This window comes from Anomaloglossus baeobatrachus, chromosome 12 (assembly GCF_048569485.1).
Source record: "Anomaloglossus baeobatrachus isolate aAnoBae1 chromosome 12, aAnoBae1.hap1, whole genome shotgun sequence".
In the NCBI taxonomy this organism is placed as follows: Eukaryota; Metazoa; Chordata; class Amphibia; order Anura; family Aromobatidae; genus Anomaloglossus; species Anomaloglossus baeobatrachus.
Genome location: NC_134364.1, coordinates 138,668,615 through 138,685,635, shown reverse-complemented (window position 1 = coordinate 138,685,635; position 17,021 = coordinate 138,668,615).

The following is a 17,021-nucleotide window of genomic DNA, read 5'->3' as shown; positions in this document are numbered from 1 at the left end:
CCACACACTCACAACATCCAGCGATATCGCTTGCTTCTCGGCGGCGATACTCTGCGTGCAGTGACCTTCCAGGACCTGCAGGAGGATCACATGGCCGGAAGCATGTGGTATCTCTGGATGTTGTGATTGTGTAAGCGTGTATGTGCGATATCGTCAATGTGTGTGTAAGTGTATGCGATCGGATGTGTGCGTGTATGCTGTCTGATGTGTGAGTGTGTGAGTGTATGCGATCGGATCGGTGAGTGTCGGCAGAGGAGCACGGCGTGCAGTACAGCTGCTGGGATCGTGGGGTGGGTGGGAAGAAGTGGGGTAGGTGTGTGTTTGTGTGTGAGTGAGTGTGACCTGATGTGTGTGTTTGTGAGATCTGATGTCAGCCAGACGCAGGGGAGCACAGCTGCAGAGAGATCACAGGGAGAAGTGTGTGCGTGTGATCTGATGTCAGCCAGACGCAGGGGAGCACAGCTGCAGGGAGATCACAGGCAGAAGTGTGTGTGTGTGTGTGTGTGTGTGTGATCTGATGTCAGCCAGACGCAGGGGAGCACAGCTGCAGAGAGATCACAGGCAGAAGTGTGTGTGTGTGTGTGTGTGTGTGTGTGTGTGTGTGTGAGATCTGATGTCAGCCAGACGCAGGGGAGCACAGCTGCAGGGAGATCACAGGCAGAAGTGTGTGTGTGTGTGTGTGAGAGAGATCTGATGTCAGCCAGACGCAGGGGAGCACAGCTGCAGAGAGATCACAGGGAGAAGTGTGTGTGTGTGTGTGTGTGTGTGTGATCTGATGTCAGCCAGACGCAGGGGAGCACAGCTGCAGAGAGATCACAGGGAGAAGTGTGTGTGTGTGTGAGAGAGATCTGATGTCAGCCAGACGCAGGGGAGCACAGCTGCAGAGAGATCACAGGGAGAAGTGTGTGTGTGTGATCTGATGTCAGCCAGACGCAGGGGAGCACAGCTGCAGGGAGATCACAGGGAGAAGTGTGTGGGTGTGATCTGATGTCAGCCAGACGCAGGGGAGCACAGCTGCAGAGAGATCACAGGGAGAAGTGTGTGTGTGTGTGAGAGAGATCTGATGTCAGCCAGACGCAGGGGAGCACAGCTGCAGGGAGATCACAGGGAGAAGTGTGTGTGTGTGATCTGATGTCAGCCAGACGCAGGGGAGCACAGCTGCAGAGAGATCACAGGGAGAAGTGTGTGTGTGTGTGTTTGTGTGTGTGAGATCTGTTGTCAGCCAGACGCAGGGGAGCACAGCTGCAGAGAGATCACAGGGAAAAAAGTGTGTGTGTGTGTGTGTGTGTGTGAGCGAGATCTGATGTCAGCCAGACGCAGGGGAGCACAGCTGCAGAGAGATCACAGGGAAAAAAGTGTGTGTGTGTGTGTGTGTGTGTGTGTGTGTGTGTGTGTGTGTGTGAGCGAGATCGGATGTCAGCCAGACGCAGGGGAGCACAGCTGCAGAGAGATCACAGGGAGAAAAGTGTGTGTGTGTGTGTGAGCGAGATCTGATGTCAGCCAGACGCAGGGGAGCACAGCTGCAGGGAGGTGTGTGTGTGTGTGTGTGTGTGTGTTCGTTCTGATGTCAGCCAGACGCAGGGGAGGCGTGCAGCATATCTGATGGGAGATCACAGAAGGATCTGGGAGCCATACAGACGCCCTGGGCTGGTAAGTATGACGATCCTGGGATGGGAGGGGTCTGCTTTTTGTGGGGGATAAACTTACCCCAACCATGTCTCCTCGAGAATAAGATACCCCCCTGAAAATAAGACATAGTGCTTTTTTGAGGGCAAAAAAAAAATATAGGACAGTGTGTCTTATTTTCGGGGAAACGGTAGTAGCTAATATCACCAGCAGAGGGCACAGTTATCTGTCTACTGTAGCAGTAGCTGATATCACCAGCAGAGGGCACAATGATCTGTCTACTGTAGCAGTAGCTGATATCACCAGCAGAGGGCACAATGATCTGTCTACTGTAGCAGTAGTTGTCACCGACAGATGGCACAATGATCGGTCTACTGTAGCAGTAGCTGATGTCACCAGCAGAAGGCACCATGAATTTGTCTACTGCAGCAGTAGCTGATGTCATCAGCAGAGGGCACCGTGATCTGTCTGCTGTAGCATGAAGTGTCACCAGCAGAGGGCACCATGATTTCAGTCTGCAGCAGTAGCTGATGTCACAAGTAGAGGGCACCGTGATCTCAGTCTGCTGTAGCACGAAGTGTCACCAGCAGAGGGCACCATGATTTGTCTACTGCAGGAATAGCAATAGCTGATGTCACCAGCAGAGGGCACCATGATTTGTCTACTGCAGCAATAGCTTATGTCACCAGCAGAAGGCACCATGATTTGTCTACTGCAGCAATAGCTTATGTCATCAGCAGAGGGCACCATGATCTCAGTCTACTGTTGTAGTTGTCACCAGCAGAGGGCACCATGCTGTAGCAGTAGGTATCACCAGTAGAGGGCACAATGATCCGAGTCTAGTGCAGCAGTAGTTTGTCACCAGCAGAGAGACCATGATTTGAGTTTACTGTAGGTGTAACCAGCAGACGGGTGGAATGATCATGGTTGCAGGGATTGTGATTTGAGCCTAGGAGTGCAGAGGTCCCGCCGACCTCAACGCCTGCTTCAGCTGGATGTGTATCTCCGGGCCCATCGGGTCCCTACGCTGTAAACTGCGGCGGTGTTGAGGCGAACATGTATGCCGACTGCTTAAGAAGATGAATATTCACTGCTCTCCACGCCCTTAATCCCGCCCACATCTTTTCACTGAAGCTGAGGTGGGCGGTATTATGGGCGTGTAGAACAGTGAATATTCATTTTATTTACTAGCCGCATATGTGATCACCAAGTCGCCGGCTTCCTGCAGCTGTGGGGCGATCGTCTGCTGCTATTGAAGAGAACGATTTCACTGCTCTGCACACCCATAATCCCAGGCGTGTGGGGAAGTGAATGTGCCAACAGCTGACGCAGGTGCAAGTGACGTCATGTGCTGCGCCACGAACACACTGAAGTCAGTTCCCAAGCATGCCATTATTAAAGGAGGAGATCTAGGGGAGGTGAATATACCGTGTTTCCCCAAAAATAAGACCTCTTTCGACAATAAGGCCTAGCAGGAGTTTTCAGGGAGGCTTAAATATAAGACATCCCCTGAAGATAAGACTTAGCCGCGGTGCAATAATGAAGTGTCCGTGCAGCAGTAAAAAAAAAAGTTAAAGAATTCTGCAAGACACTTCATTAAAGACAGCGGACACCCACTAAAGAAAGAAGAGTGAAGACACCCCCCACCCCCACCCCCCCGATCATACTCACCAGACGCCGATTGGGAGCAGGGGAGCGCATCAAGGTCCTGCGGTGGAACATACATGTGGCGCCCCTGAGGCTTCCGTCGCCACAGGTCATTGCACCCCATCCAGCGGTGTGATGCCCCATTCTGAGAGAGGAAGAGAGTGAACTCCGGTCCCCTGGTAAATCCACACTACACCCATTGTTAGGTACATACTGGGACCAGGGAAAGTGGCAGGCAACCCTCCCATGCTGCATGCTGAGAGGGGCTGTAAGACCCATCCCTGCTCCCATAGGGTGGTAGCTTAGCAACTGGGGAGGTGGGAGGAGCCAGCCGAGAGCAGACACAGAGAGGAAGGTCAAGTTTAGTCAGTCTACCTCAGGGAGTGAGAGAGTGAGCATGTAGTTGGAGAAGAAGAACGAGAGAAAGGAGGGAGGAGGAGGCCTGCTGGAGGCAGGCAAGGAGGAGGAAAGAAAGAAAGAAAGAAGGAAAAGAGCTCCAAGTCAGTCAGGAGCAGAGAAACAGAAGGAGACGCTTCCCGGTGAAGACCCTGGGACCCAGAGGTCCAGGTGACACCACGTAAGGGACAGAAGGAGTCGCAGGGCCGCGGGTAGTCCTGAAAGTATCACGAGCAGGCCTAGAGGTACCAAGGAGAGGGCCCTAGAAGTGCCACGGGTAGTTGTAGGCTGCGGTGGCCTGTTCCACAGTCACATCGGTGGAGGGACCAAGCTGCGACAGGGGACGGTCCCTAGAGACTGGAGGAGTGCAAAATCATCTCCAAACAGTAAAAACCGAGGCCCAGGGACGTTGTAAGCTCCCAGGGCCAGAACCCATAGCAGACCTCCAGAAAAGGGGTAATCAGCCGACAGGTGACCCCCCAGCCTGGAGGCTGTAGTGGAGGCCAAGCCAGGTTTATCCTAACAAAGGCAAGGCTAAGGAAGACAGCAGAAGAAAGAGACACTAAGAGAAGGGCACCGGCTTTTACTCTCTGAATCACCCAGAAACGGCGGAGGTCCCTGACAGTGGTCCCAGCAGTCTGAGGGTCCCTACAGCTGTGACAAGAACTGTGAGTAAAGAACTTGAACTGCACCCTTGAAGTGGTCTCTGTTATTTCCGCTGCATAGACATTCACAAGCACCAACTGTGCCCCGGGCATTGCTCCACCTGTGGGGAGCAGTACCACCATTGCTGCCATATCATCACCCCGGAGGCCTCACACAGCAGCGGCGGCTTAATAGCCGCATACCACAGGTGGCGTCACGAACACAACCTTTATTCAGCAAGCCACATTTTCTACTGACACCCACCAGGGCCACGGAACCGGGCCCAGCCACCACTGACTACCACCGGACTAGTCCGGCCCGGCACCGGGTGTCTCATAGCCCTGGGGTGGGCGAGTCAACTTTTGGCGTCACGAACAGGATTTCGTGCCCGGTCCCACTGGGTACTGTGCGCCTGAAGAATCGTGAAACAGACTGTGTATTACAGCGAGAAACCGCCGCCATTAGCGCTGCTGAGAGCGGGAAGAAGGGGGGCGTGTAAGAAGAAAGGGCGCGAAGAGAAGCCCCGCCCCCTTGTCCAAGAAAAGAGCGCGAAACGGTACCCGCCATAGAAGGCGGAAGAAGAAGAAATGGCGACGAGATAAGCTGGCCGGCTGGCAGAGAGAGTCTAAATGCCAGACCAGCAGATAAAGAAAATGTACCTGATAGTAAGCGGAGCGGTGCCGGCCGTGATGGGCTGGGCGCCAGTCTGGCGCCAGTTGCTAGTGCAGCCTCTGGCCCCGCCTCCGAGAAGGGAAAGGGAGCAGCCGAGTGGCGTGGTCGAGCACTCGAGCAGTGTTCCAGGCAGCATTCCCCAGGTCGGTAGCATGGCGGAGGAGCTGCAGCAAGGTGCACCAGGGACCGGAAGAGTGGATCCCGAGCTGGACCTGCTGAGAGAGGAAATGAGAGTTCTGGCCCGGAGGCTGAGCAGCATGGAGGCAGACCGGCGGGGAGAGACACCGAGGGTGCCGGAGGATCTGGAACGGTGGATGGATGCCGCGGAGCAAGTGCAGGGTGAGCAACCAGAAACCCCGTCCAATCCGGACCCAGGGTCCCACCACGCACCCCCGCTTAGCCCCTTCACCGACCCCCTGGCCTTCCCGGCCCACCCTGCGGACGCCCGGTGGGGCACCGGAGGCCTGCCCGAGACCCCCGCAGATGGAGCCTGGAGGGGGGTGGACCCCGAACAGCTTGCGGGCCCCCTGCCGAGTCCCCCTGTGAGCCTCCTGGGAATGGCATCCCCGGGAGTGAACTGGGACGCAGCGCCCATAGAAAGTAGGGGACTGCAGCGGCCGCTGCTCCCCAAGGAAACTCCCCTGGCCAACGAGTTAACATGCCGGAGGCTAGTGGTAGAGTACCAGAGGGAGCTGGAGCTCCGGGAGAAGAAATGGAGGGCCAGGGAAGCCGCTAATCTGGCCTCCAAGGAAGAGGTCAGGAAGGCCCTGAAGGGAACCGAGGGCCCAGTGAGACGGGGCCTAGTAGTGGACTTCAGACAAGCTGGTGGCTGGGGCTTCATCCGGGAGCCCGGTCTGGGCAAGGACGTGTTTGTGGCCCGGAGAGACATTGAGGAGCACCTGCCCAGAGGCCACCCAGGGCGCGATGCCAGGCCGGGTGATGTGATGGAGTATACCCGGCTGATGGGGGACCGTGGATGGTACGCGCTGCATGCGCATATTCTGCGGGAAGAAGCGGCCCCAGAAGAGCCAGAGTGGCGCCGCACAGCACAAGAGCGCAGCATCTCTCCGGGCAGCAGCACCACCTCAAGGCAGACCCAGGCCACAGAACTGAGCAGAGGTCCTGCGACAGCCACTCAGGAGATGCAGACCAGGATCTCCATGGCGTGTGTGATGCAGGGCGCCCGGCCAAAGCAGGGCCCTAGAGACCACAGCAACAGCCCCCTGCAGACAAGCAGCCCTCTGCAGCAACGCCGTACAACACCTACAAGCAGCCCCACTCCAATCCAGGCTGCAGGACAGCGCAGAAGGTCAGGGACCAGCGCCCAAGGGACCCAGACGATGATCTCGTCGGCGTACCTGCTGCCAGGAGCCATGCCGGAGTGGGACCCTGACATCTACCCTCGAGAGTAAAGAAGTAAGGAGATGCTGAACTGTGTACAGCCCCTGTCTGCCCCTCATTCTTTTTGAAGAAGTCCCTTGTGTTCTGCCCCTCATTCTTTTCGAAGATGACACCCTTTCTTGCTGTACTGCCCCTCATGCTTTTTGAAGACGTCACCCCCATGTTTATGTGTTACCGGGCCACTGAACTGGAATGTGGGCCCCGGTGAATGTGTATGTGTCTTATGTAACCAGGCCATTTGATTTAATGGCTGGTTGATTTCGCCTTATTGTTGTTGAAAAAGGAAACGAACTGCCAGGCTACTGGACTTGTTGTAGCCGAAAATGTATATAGTTGCACCCGTTGTGCCCCCTACCAGAATTATGGGGGTAGTGCCCAAGCTGTGCAATGAACTGAAAGTGCACACATAGTTTCTTTATAAGAAGTTTGCTACGTTAAAGTAATTGTGCCTCCCATAAAGGGAAGAAATGTTTTATTGTTTTATACTTTGCATAACAAAAACTTTGCAGTTTTTCCATATGTTTTTGTTGTTTTTCAGCCCGAGGACGTGCTGGGATTTGCTGTGGGGGAGTGTGGCGCCCCTGAGGCTTCCGTCGCCACAGGTCATTGCACCCCATCCAGCGGTGTGATGCCCCATTCTGAGAGAGGAAGAGAGTGAACTCCGGTCCCCTGGTAAATCAACACTACACCCATTGTTAGGTACATACTGGGACCAGGGAAAGTGGCAGGCAACCCTCCCTTGCTGCATGCTGAGAGGGGCTGTAAGACCCATCCCTGCTCCCATAGGGTGGTAGCTTAGCAACTGGGGAGGTGGGAGGAGCCAGCCGAGAGCAGACACAGAGAGGAAGGTCAAGTTTAGTCAGTCTACCTCAGGGAGTGAGAGAGTGAGCATGTAGTTGGAGAAGAAGAACGAGAGAAAGGAGGGAGGAGGAGGCCTGCTGGAGTCAGGCAAGGAGGAGGAAAGAAAGAAAGAAAGAAGGAAAAGAGCTCCAAGTCAGTCAGGAGCAGAGAAACAGAAGGAGACGCTTCCCGGTGAAGACCCTGGGACCCAGAGGTCCAGGTGACACCACGTAAGGGACAGAAGGAGTCGCAGGGCCGCGGGTAGTCCTGAAAGTATCACGAGCAGGCCTAGAGGTACCAAGGAGAGGGCCCTAGAAGTGCCACGGGTAGTTGTAGGCTGCGGTGGCCTGTTCCACAGTCACATCGGTGGAGGGACCAAGCTGCGACAGGGGACGGTCCCTAGAGACTGGAGGAGTGCAAAATCATCTCCAAACAGTAAAAACCGAGGCCCAGGGACGTTGTAAGCTCCCAGGGCCAGAACCCATAGCAGACTTCCAGAAAAGGGGTAATCAGCCGACAGGTGACCCCCCAGCCTGGAGGCTGTAGTGGAGGCCAAGCCAGGTTTATCCTAACAAAGGCAAGGCTAAGGAAGACAGCAGAAGAAAGAGACACTAAGAGAAGGGCACCGGCTTTTACTCTCTGAATCACCCAGAAACGGCGGAGGTCCCTGACAGTGGTCCCAGCAGTCTGAGGGTCCCTACAGCTGTGACAAGAACTGTGAGTAAAGAACTTGAACTGCACCCTTGAAGTGGTCTCTGTTATTTCCGCTGCATAGACATTCACAAGCACCAACTGTGCCCCGGGCATTGCTCCACCTGTGGGGAGCAGTACCACCATTGCTGCCATATCATCACCCCGGAGGCCTCACACAGCAGCGGCGGCTTAATAGCCGCATACCACAGGTGGCGTCACGAACACAACCTTTATTCAGCAAGCCACATTTTCTACTGACACCCACCAGGGCCACGGAGCCGGGCCCAGCCACCACTGACTACCACCGGACTAGTCCGGCCCGGCACCGGGTGTCCCATAGCCCTGGGGTGGGCGAGTCATACACATCAGATCACATACACTTACTACAGATCGCATCCATGTACTCGCGATATCGTTTGCTTCTCGGCGCGTAAGGACCTGCAACACTGTGCAGTGAGCTTCCAGAACCTTGCATCACATGGCCAGGAGCACGTGGTATCTCTGGATGTTGTGTGTGCGCGCAATTGTACTGGTATGTGCGATTTCGTGAGTGTGTGTATGCGATCGGATGTGTGAGTTTATGCTGTCTCGTGTGCGTGTCGGCAAGAGGCAGAGGAGGACGGCGTGCTGCACAACTGCCTGGAGCCCCACCGGAGATCACAGGGAGGAATGATGTGAAATCTGGTTTTGTGTGTGTGTGTCTCTGTCATTCAGATGCATGGGAGGACAACGTGCTGCACAGAGATCACAGGGAGGAGTGATATGGAATCTGACGTGTCTATATGAGTGTGCGATCTGATGTGTGTGTGTGTGTGTGTGTCATTCAGATGCATGGGAGGACAACGTGCTGCACAGAGATCACAGGGAGGAGTGATATGGAATCTGACGTGTCTATATGAGTGTGCGATCTGATGTGTGTGTGTGTGTGTGTCTCTGTCATTCAGATGCATGGGAGGACAACGTGCTGCACAGAGATCACAGGGAGGAGTGATATGGAATCTGACGTGTCTATATGAGTGTGCGATCTGATGTGTGTGTGTGTCTCTGTCATTCAGATGCATGGGAGGACAACGTGCTGCACAGAGATCACAGGGAGGAGTGATATGGAATCTGACGTGTCTATATGAGTGTGCGATCTGATGTGTGTGTGTGTGTGTGTGTGTGTCTCTGTCATTCAGATGCATGGGAGGACAACGTGCTGCACAGAGATCACAGGGAGGAGTGATATGGAATCTGATGTGTCTATATGAGTGTGCGATCTGATGTGTGTGTGTGTGTGTGTCTGTCATTCAGATGCATGGGAGGACAACGTGCTGCACAGAGATCACAGGGAGGAGTGATATGGAATCTGACGTGTCTATATGAGTGTGCGATCTGATGTGTGTGTGTGTGTGTGTCTCGGCCAGATGCAGGGGAGGCGTGCAGCATACCTGCTGGGAACCACACAGACAACCAGGGCTGGTAAGTATGACGATCCTGGGAAGGGGAAGTCTGATCTTTGTGGGGGATAAACTCACCCCCAACCATGTCTCCTCAAGAATAAGACACCCCCTGAAAATAAGACAGTGGGTTTTTTGGGGCTAAAAAAAAATGTAAGACAGTGTCTTATTTTCGGGAAAACGGGGTAATTGGTAATTATTATTTTTTTTTTCTGCATGCGGCGTGATGGGGATCATATGTACCAGGATGGGGGCCATGTAGTATGATAGGGACATATATAGGAGGATGGGGAACAAAGATTCAAACATGGGCAAGTTGCTGAGGAAAAAAAAACTTTCCCATGCTCTCATATCAAGGGAAAACTGGGCACTGATGAAACAGTGTATATCAGAGCATGGGAAAGCTGGGTGCTGAGGGAAAGATGTATAGCAGATCATGGGAAAGCTGGGTGCTGAGGGAAAAGATGTATAGCAGATCATGGGAAAGCTGGGTAATGAGGGAACGATTTATAGCAAGAGCATGGAAAAGCCAGGTACTGAGGGAAAAATGTATAGTAGAGCGTGGGAAGGCTGGAGGGAGCTGAAGGGCTACATTTTCCACCGGGTCCCATTGAACAGCAGAGGGCGCTATTTTGTTTACTGCAGCAGTAGAGTGCACCATGATCTGTATATTGCATCAGTAGCTAATATCACCAGTAGAGGGCACAATGATCTGTCTACTGTAGCAGAAGGTGTGACAAGCAGAGGGCACCATGATCTGTCCACTGCAGCAGTAGCTTATTTATCCAGCAGAGGGCACTATGAGCTGTCTATTGTAGCAGTAGATTATGTCCCCACCATAATCTGTATACGACCGCAGCAGATGCAGGTGTCATCAGTTGAGGGCATCATGCTTTTTGTCTACAATAGCAGTAGGTGTCACCAGCAGGGCTCACCATTCTAGCTGATATCGCCAGCAGAGGGCAACATGATCTCAGTTTACTGGAGCAGGAGCTGTTGTTTCCAGAAGAGGGATCATGATTTTGGTCTACTGCAGCAGTAGGTGTCACCAGTAGAGGGCACCATGAAATGTCTACTGCAGTCGTAGCTGAAGTCACCAGCAGAGGACACCTTGTCTCCTGAATCGGTACCTGTTGTAGCCAGCAGAGGGCATCATGCTCTAAGTCTGCTGCAGCAGTAGGTGTCACCAGCAGAGGTCACCAAAATATCAGTCTACTGCAGCAGTAGCTAAACTCACTGGAGAGGGCATCATAATCTTTCTACTGCAGCAGATCTCACTAGCAGAGGGCACTATATTATCAGTCAACTGCAGTCGTAGCTGAAGTCACTGGCAGAGGGCACCATGATGTCAGTCTACTGGAACAATAGATGTCACTAGCAGAGGGCACCATGATTGACGTCTGCTGAAGCAGTAGGTGTCACAAATAGAGGGCACCATGATATGTCTACTGTAGCAGTACCTGTTGTAGTGAAGAGGGCACCATGACCTTAGTTGTTCTTTGCTTACTGCAGCAATAGGTTTCACCAGCAGAGGGCACCATGATGTCTGTCTGTTCAAGCAGGAGGTATTACCAGCAGAGGGCATCATGATCAGTCTACTGCGGCAGTAGGTGTCACCAGCAGAGGGCACCATGATCTGTCTGCTGCAGCAGTAGGTGTCACCAGCAGAGGGCACCATGATCAGTCTACTGCGGCAGTAGGTGTCACCAGCAGAGGGCACCATGATCTGTCTGCTGCAGCAGTAGGTGTCACCAGCAGAGGGCACCATGATCAGTCTACTGTGGCAGTAGGTGTCACCAGCAGAGGGCACCATGATCTGTCTGCTGCAGCAGTAGGTGTCACCAGCAGAGGGCTTCATGATCTGCCTCCTGCAGCAATAGGTGTCACCAGCAGAGGGCACCATGATCTCAGTCTACTGTAGCAGTAGGTGTCACCATGCCAGTCAATGCAGCGTCACTAGCGTGTACGCATCCCGATTACAGACATGTCTAGTGCGCATGACCAGAAGTGTCGGGACTTTCAGGTCAGCGTTCACCATGGACACAGGTACGCATGTCACCGCTGGTGACGCTGCATCCTTTTTCTAAAGATCTCTTTATGCTACTAGATATGGGGACGATTAGACAGGGATTAGTAATATGCACAGAACTGGTCGTGGTTCTGGGTGCATATTGGACCTGACAGATTCCCTTTTTAAAACACAAATTTTATTGCAGTTTTCAGAATCATTACAATATATCTAACATTTGAACAAGAATAAATTCACCTTACCAATTTACCCACCCTTGTCTTAACCCACCCTCTTTTATTCCCACTTTATCCCCCCCCAACATTTTTAATACACAGAACACTAGGTATAAGTCGCGAAAGAACACACAGCTCCTCTATATTCTGATTCCCGTTTGAAGCCCTATATCTCTGAAACCCTCGTCTCGCCCTACTGTTGTGTCTCTACTGCGTGTGTATTTTCAGCTTTCCCAATGTGCCTTGCAAGTCTCCCAGTAGATTCCGTATTAGTGAAAGGAGATACCACTTTCCATATTTCTGCAACTCCATACTGTTGTACTATAAATCTCTTCCATTTTTTAAAAAAGTTTCCCGTTAGTTCGTCCTTATTTCTTTCGGCTTCCAACTGTTCAATATTGAGCAGCTTTTTAATCTGATTGACCACCTCCTCCTCTGATGGAACAGATTCCTCGAGCCATCTGCGTAGTAGGGCCTTTTTCCCTATCATAGCAATATTATGGAAGAGTCTTGGAATCGTGGTCCCCCGTGTATCTCCTCCTCCTTCCTTTTCTTTAGTCCTGTGGTGGAAAATCCATAACAATGGGTCTAGTTCCATTTCCACTTCCCATACTTTTTCTATAAGTGTCTTCATTTTTCCCCAAAATTTCTGACTTTCTGAGCACTGCCAAATCCCGTGGTATAAGTCCGTTTTCGGCTGCTTACATTTGGGGCAATGTTCTATTTTATTCATCGTCTGCTTGGTGGGGATGTTAAAACCATAAATTGCTCTGTGCATTAATCTAAACTGTGTGTCCCTCCAGCCCTCATTAATCACCTCCTTCCTCATCCTCATCCATCCCTGCTGTATCTTTTCCCCTGCCTCTGTATCTTTTAGTTGTCGTGCCCATGCTCCCCAGACCTGGTCCGAGTGCAGTGGTACCAGTGCTGTTCTCAGATCTTTGTACAGGAAGGAGATAGTAATCTCCTGTTTATCCTTCATTATAAATTGGTCCATTTCATTCATTACCTGTTCTTTTCTAACATCCCTCAATAGTCCCATTATTCCCTTTTCCACCTGTTTGTATTGTATGATTTGGAATGGAGAAAGCCCGTACCTGTTCACCAACTCCTCAAGGGTCAACCACCTATGTTCAGTTTCATGGAGCAGATCCCTCACCCCACCGATCCCCTTATTTCTCCATTCTAGAAATAGTTTGTTTTCCCTCCCTGCTGGGAATTCCGGAAAATTCCAGATATTTAGGTATTTGGAGATTCGCCAGGACAGGTTAAACTTTTTCCTCACTGTTTTCCACGCCATTATCGTATCCCTACATACCAGGGAGTGCTTAATTTTCCTCGGAATATTGGCCAATGACGTGTGTAATATTGCCACCAAGTCCCATGGTCTACAGTACTCACTTTCCAATTTTATGTTAGAATAGCTATTTGTCTTCCTCAGCCAGTCTATTACGTGCCTCATCAAGCATGCAAGGTTGTAGCCTCTCACATTTGGCATCTTGATTCCTCTTCCAGTGGTAGCATTAGTTTTTCCGCCCTAATTCTTGGTCTTTTTCTCTTCCATAGGAAGCTTGTAAATGCTTTATTCAGTCTATTTACATCCGCATGCTTTAATAATATAGGGATAGTCTGCATTGGGTATAGCAGCTTCGAGAAACTGATCATTTTTAAGAGGTGGTTTCTACCTAGCAGGGATAGCGGCAGCCCCTCCCACATCTTATACCTAGCAGGGATAGCGGCAGCCCCTCCCACATCTTATACCTACCAGGGATAGCGGCAGCCCCTCCCACATCTTATACCTAGCAGGGATAGCGGCAGCCCCTCCCACATCTTATACCTAGCAGGGATAGCGGCAGCCCCTCCCACATCTTATACCTAGCAGGGATAGCGGCAGCCCCTCCCACATCTTTAGCTCTCGTTCTATCTTCTGTATCACCGGTTTGAAGTTTAATTCATAAATAGAGGCAGGCTGGCGTCCCATCTGGATCCCCAGGTATTTAAGGTGGGTTTTTGCTATCGGTATCCCACATATGTTATCCCCTATTCCATAGGTTTTCAGGGATGACATGGTTCGCTCATTCAGAAACAGTATTTCACATTTTGTCTTGTTCAATTTAAAACCTGCCATAGACCCAAATCTCTCTATCTGTTGTATTGTTTTTAAAAGGTCATTCTGTGGTCTATTCATGAATAATATGATATCGTCCGCGAACAGAGCTGAATGTACTTTTTCCGTTCCGATGTTAATGCCCTCAAAGCAATCTCCTCCATTGATCAGTTTTGATAATGGCTCAATGGCTAGATTGAACAAGAGAGGAGACAGCGGGCACCCCTGTCTCGTCCCTTTGGTCAAAGAGAAGGGTCGTGACAAGAATCCGGGTGTCGCCACTCTTGCCTGAGGGTTTGCATATAGTATACCTATAAATGTTCTGAATGCTCCCCTGAAGCCCATATTATCTAGGACTGTTTCCAGCCATGGCCACTGCACATTATCAAACGCTTTTTCAGCATCCAACGTGATCACTATGGGGAGATAAGGTATGCACACCAGTGACTATGTAAGGGGAATACAAGAAATAGCAGAAACTGCTGTGTGAATACTGACTTGAAAAATCCAATAGCTATATGCAAGAGTGAAAATGTGAAAAATGGAATCTGCATTACTGCCATGAACATATGAATCAAGAGAAATTTAGCTACTGAATTGATCAATGCAATAGAGCCCCAACACTACGCCAAAGTATTTCTCTACGTTGGGGTCCCTAGCTTGTGTGTGTCCTCTCATGCAGTTAAAAAACTTACCGTGTATGGGAAGCTGAGACCCAGGCTATTTATGCGTATGATATTGATTGGCAATAGGTGTTGTTGGGGAGGGTTCACAAACGAAAAAATACTAACAAATAGGAATAACGTTTGGAACACCATTCTAAGTCTGAACTGGGTGCAAAAACCTAAAAAAACATCACTATGGGGAGATAAGGTATGCACACCAGTGACTATGTAAGGGGAATACATGAAATAGCAGAAACTGCTGTGTGAATACTGACTTGAAAAATCCAATAGCTATATGCAAGAGTGAATATGTGAAAAATGGAATCTGCATTACTGTCATGAACATATGAATCTGTGGGGCATATCAGTAATATTGAGCTGGATGCACCCTGACTGCTGAGCCCGGTCTGAAGGGGTTAATTCCTCCTTCCCATGCCCGAACCGTCCGCCCCCTTGTCCGTGTCCAATCCCAGTGTTTTCTCCTCCTCCAGTTTCCCATATAAAATCCCCCTATTTCCTGGTTTCGGTCTCTCCTCATCCGTGAGACCTGGAAGCTGCTGTGCTGCTGGTACCCCGGACACAGCAGCCTCTGGTGAGAGATGGCCGACGCGCTTGCCGCTGCGATCAGGGACAGGATCGGGAGGGAAGGGGACGCATGGCTTACCTCCATCCTAGCTGAGATGCGTCCTCTCCCTCCTGAGGCTCGGGCGGTTATCTCCGGCGGCAGGCGATCCGCTCGGCGTACACGCCCGCCGGAGCGCCTGAGTCCATCCACAGTGACGTCACGGGGCATGCGCACTCGTGTGCTCGCCTCGCGACAAGCTTCGCCTACTTCCTCCCAGCTCCTGACCGCGGCTGCTGGACGCCGACTCTGTCCCTCCGGTAACGCGGACCCGCGGTCGGCAGCTGTTAACCCCCCCCCACCCTGAACCACCACTATTCCACTTGCCACCAACTATGGGAGGACATCACAGCTGCAGCTCCTCATCCATAGAGGAGACTGCAGACGCTGTGCCCCCACCGCCTCCTCCCCCTCCCACCCAGCCTTCACAAACAGTGCAGGCAAATATTGTTTCAAGCCAACCTGCTTTATGTGCTGGGGCAGTAATAAGCCCTTCAGCACACACTAACCCCCAGATGCTGGTCTTGCCACCCATGATGCAGGGATCTGCGGGTGTGCAGCCAGCTGTGTCTGCCCACCCCCCATCTGATCTGTTCCCACTAGTCCACATGTCACAGGCCCCCATGATTGCCCTGGAACAGATGAATGCTGAAGCTCTGGCCCGCGGTCGTAGCCGCCGCGGCCGCCGCGAACGCTCAGCAACACATTCATCTGCGTCATCGCACACCCCCGAGCGATACGAGCGCCCTACTAGGTTGCATGGAACACATAGCCATTCCCGCCGTTCCAGGTCCTCTCGGAGGAGCCGCCGCTCTCGCTCATCGAGGTGGCGCTCTCCTTCCGCCTCATCAGATTCTTCTGACGCCTCCGTCGTGCCTCATGGGCATCATCGCCGACGTCACCATCACCCGCAGAGGGAGTCGGGTCCTCCCACAGCGCGTTCACAGCCCGTGGAATTCGTTGATCCACCGCTGGAGCCTTATGTCGCCCCTATTCAAGATGCTGGTGAGTACCACTACTCTGGGGCATGCGGGGATGGTGCGGGTATGTCAGCAGCCCTTTGTTAAAAATATACTCTTAAATATATTTTTCTTCAAATATGTAAAAGCGCATGAAAGAAAGGACTTCAAAAATGTAAAAAATAAATGTATTTTATCTATTTAAAAATGGTTGCCAGGGTTCAGTTACAGAAAGGAAAAATAATATACTTTGTTAGCTTACGCAAAGAGAGTTCATTTAGTCCATACTGATCAATGGGAAATCTTCACCCATCTCTCTTTGGGTTCTGAATGGCAAGTCAGCATGTGTTCATCTTGCAGCCTGGAAGCATTCTGACAGCAGGCGACGTGCAGGAGCGAGCGAGTAGCCCCCTCCATCGTGTGTTATATACCAACTGTTCAGTCCATATAGGGTGTTTTAGTTGAATATAGTTCCATATGACATAATCTTCTAGAAGCTTCTAGAAGATTTATATATATCCTTCCATGTCAGTACTCAAGTATATTCAATATGGATATTTTAATACTTATTCCTTATAAAAACTTAATTAATAACCTATGTCCTCCAACATAAACAGAACTGTGAACTTATATGTCCTACTATAAAATATTTGATAACTAGATGTATTAATTTTAATGTTTTTACAAACCCCCCTTGAAGCGGGTGAAGTAACCCCGAAAATTAATTAATACATCATTAAAATAACAAATCTTCTTTCCTTATTTGGCAATAATGGATTAATATCAATAATAATGATGAATAATAATTAATTTGCATTATTCATGTTGTAAGTTCAATAATATAATAATGTGGATTCCTGTTATGATAGGCCGTGACTGATCAATCATATAAAAATATATAACTATACTTCGCTAGACCTAAAAAGAAATGCAAAAAACAAATCCGGTCACCATATGATGTCCTCTGAGTTGATGTCTTCTTATCTCCGATGTAATCTGGCATAAACACAGTCTCTTAGAAATAAATCTTTTGATAAAAAAAAATGAATGGTTACCAATTTAATA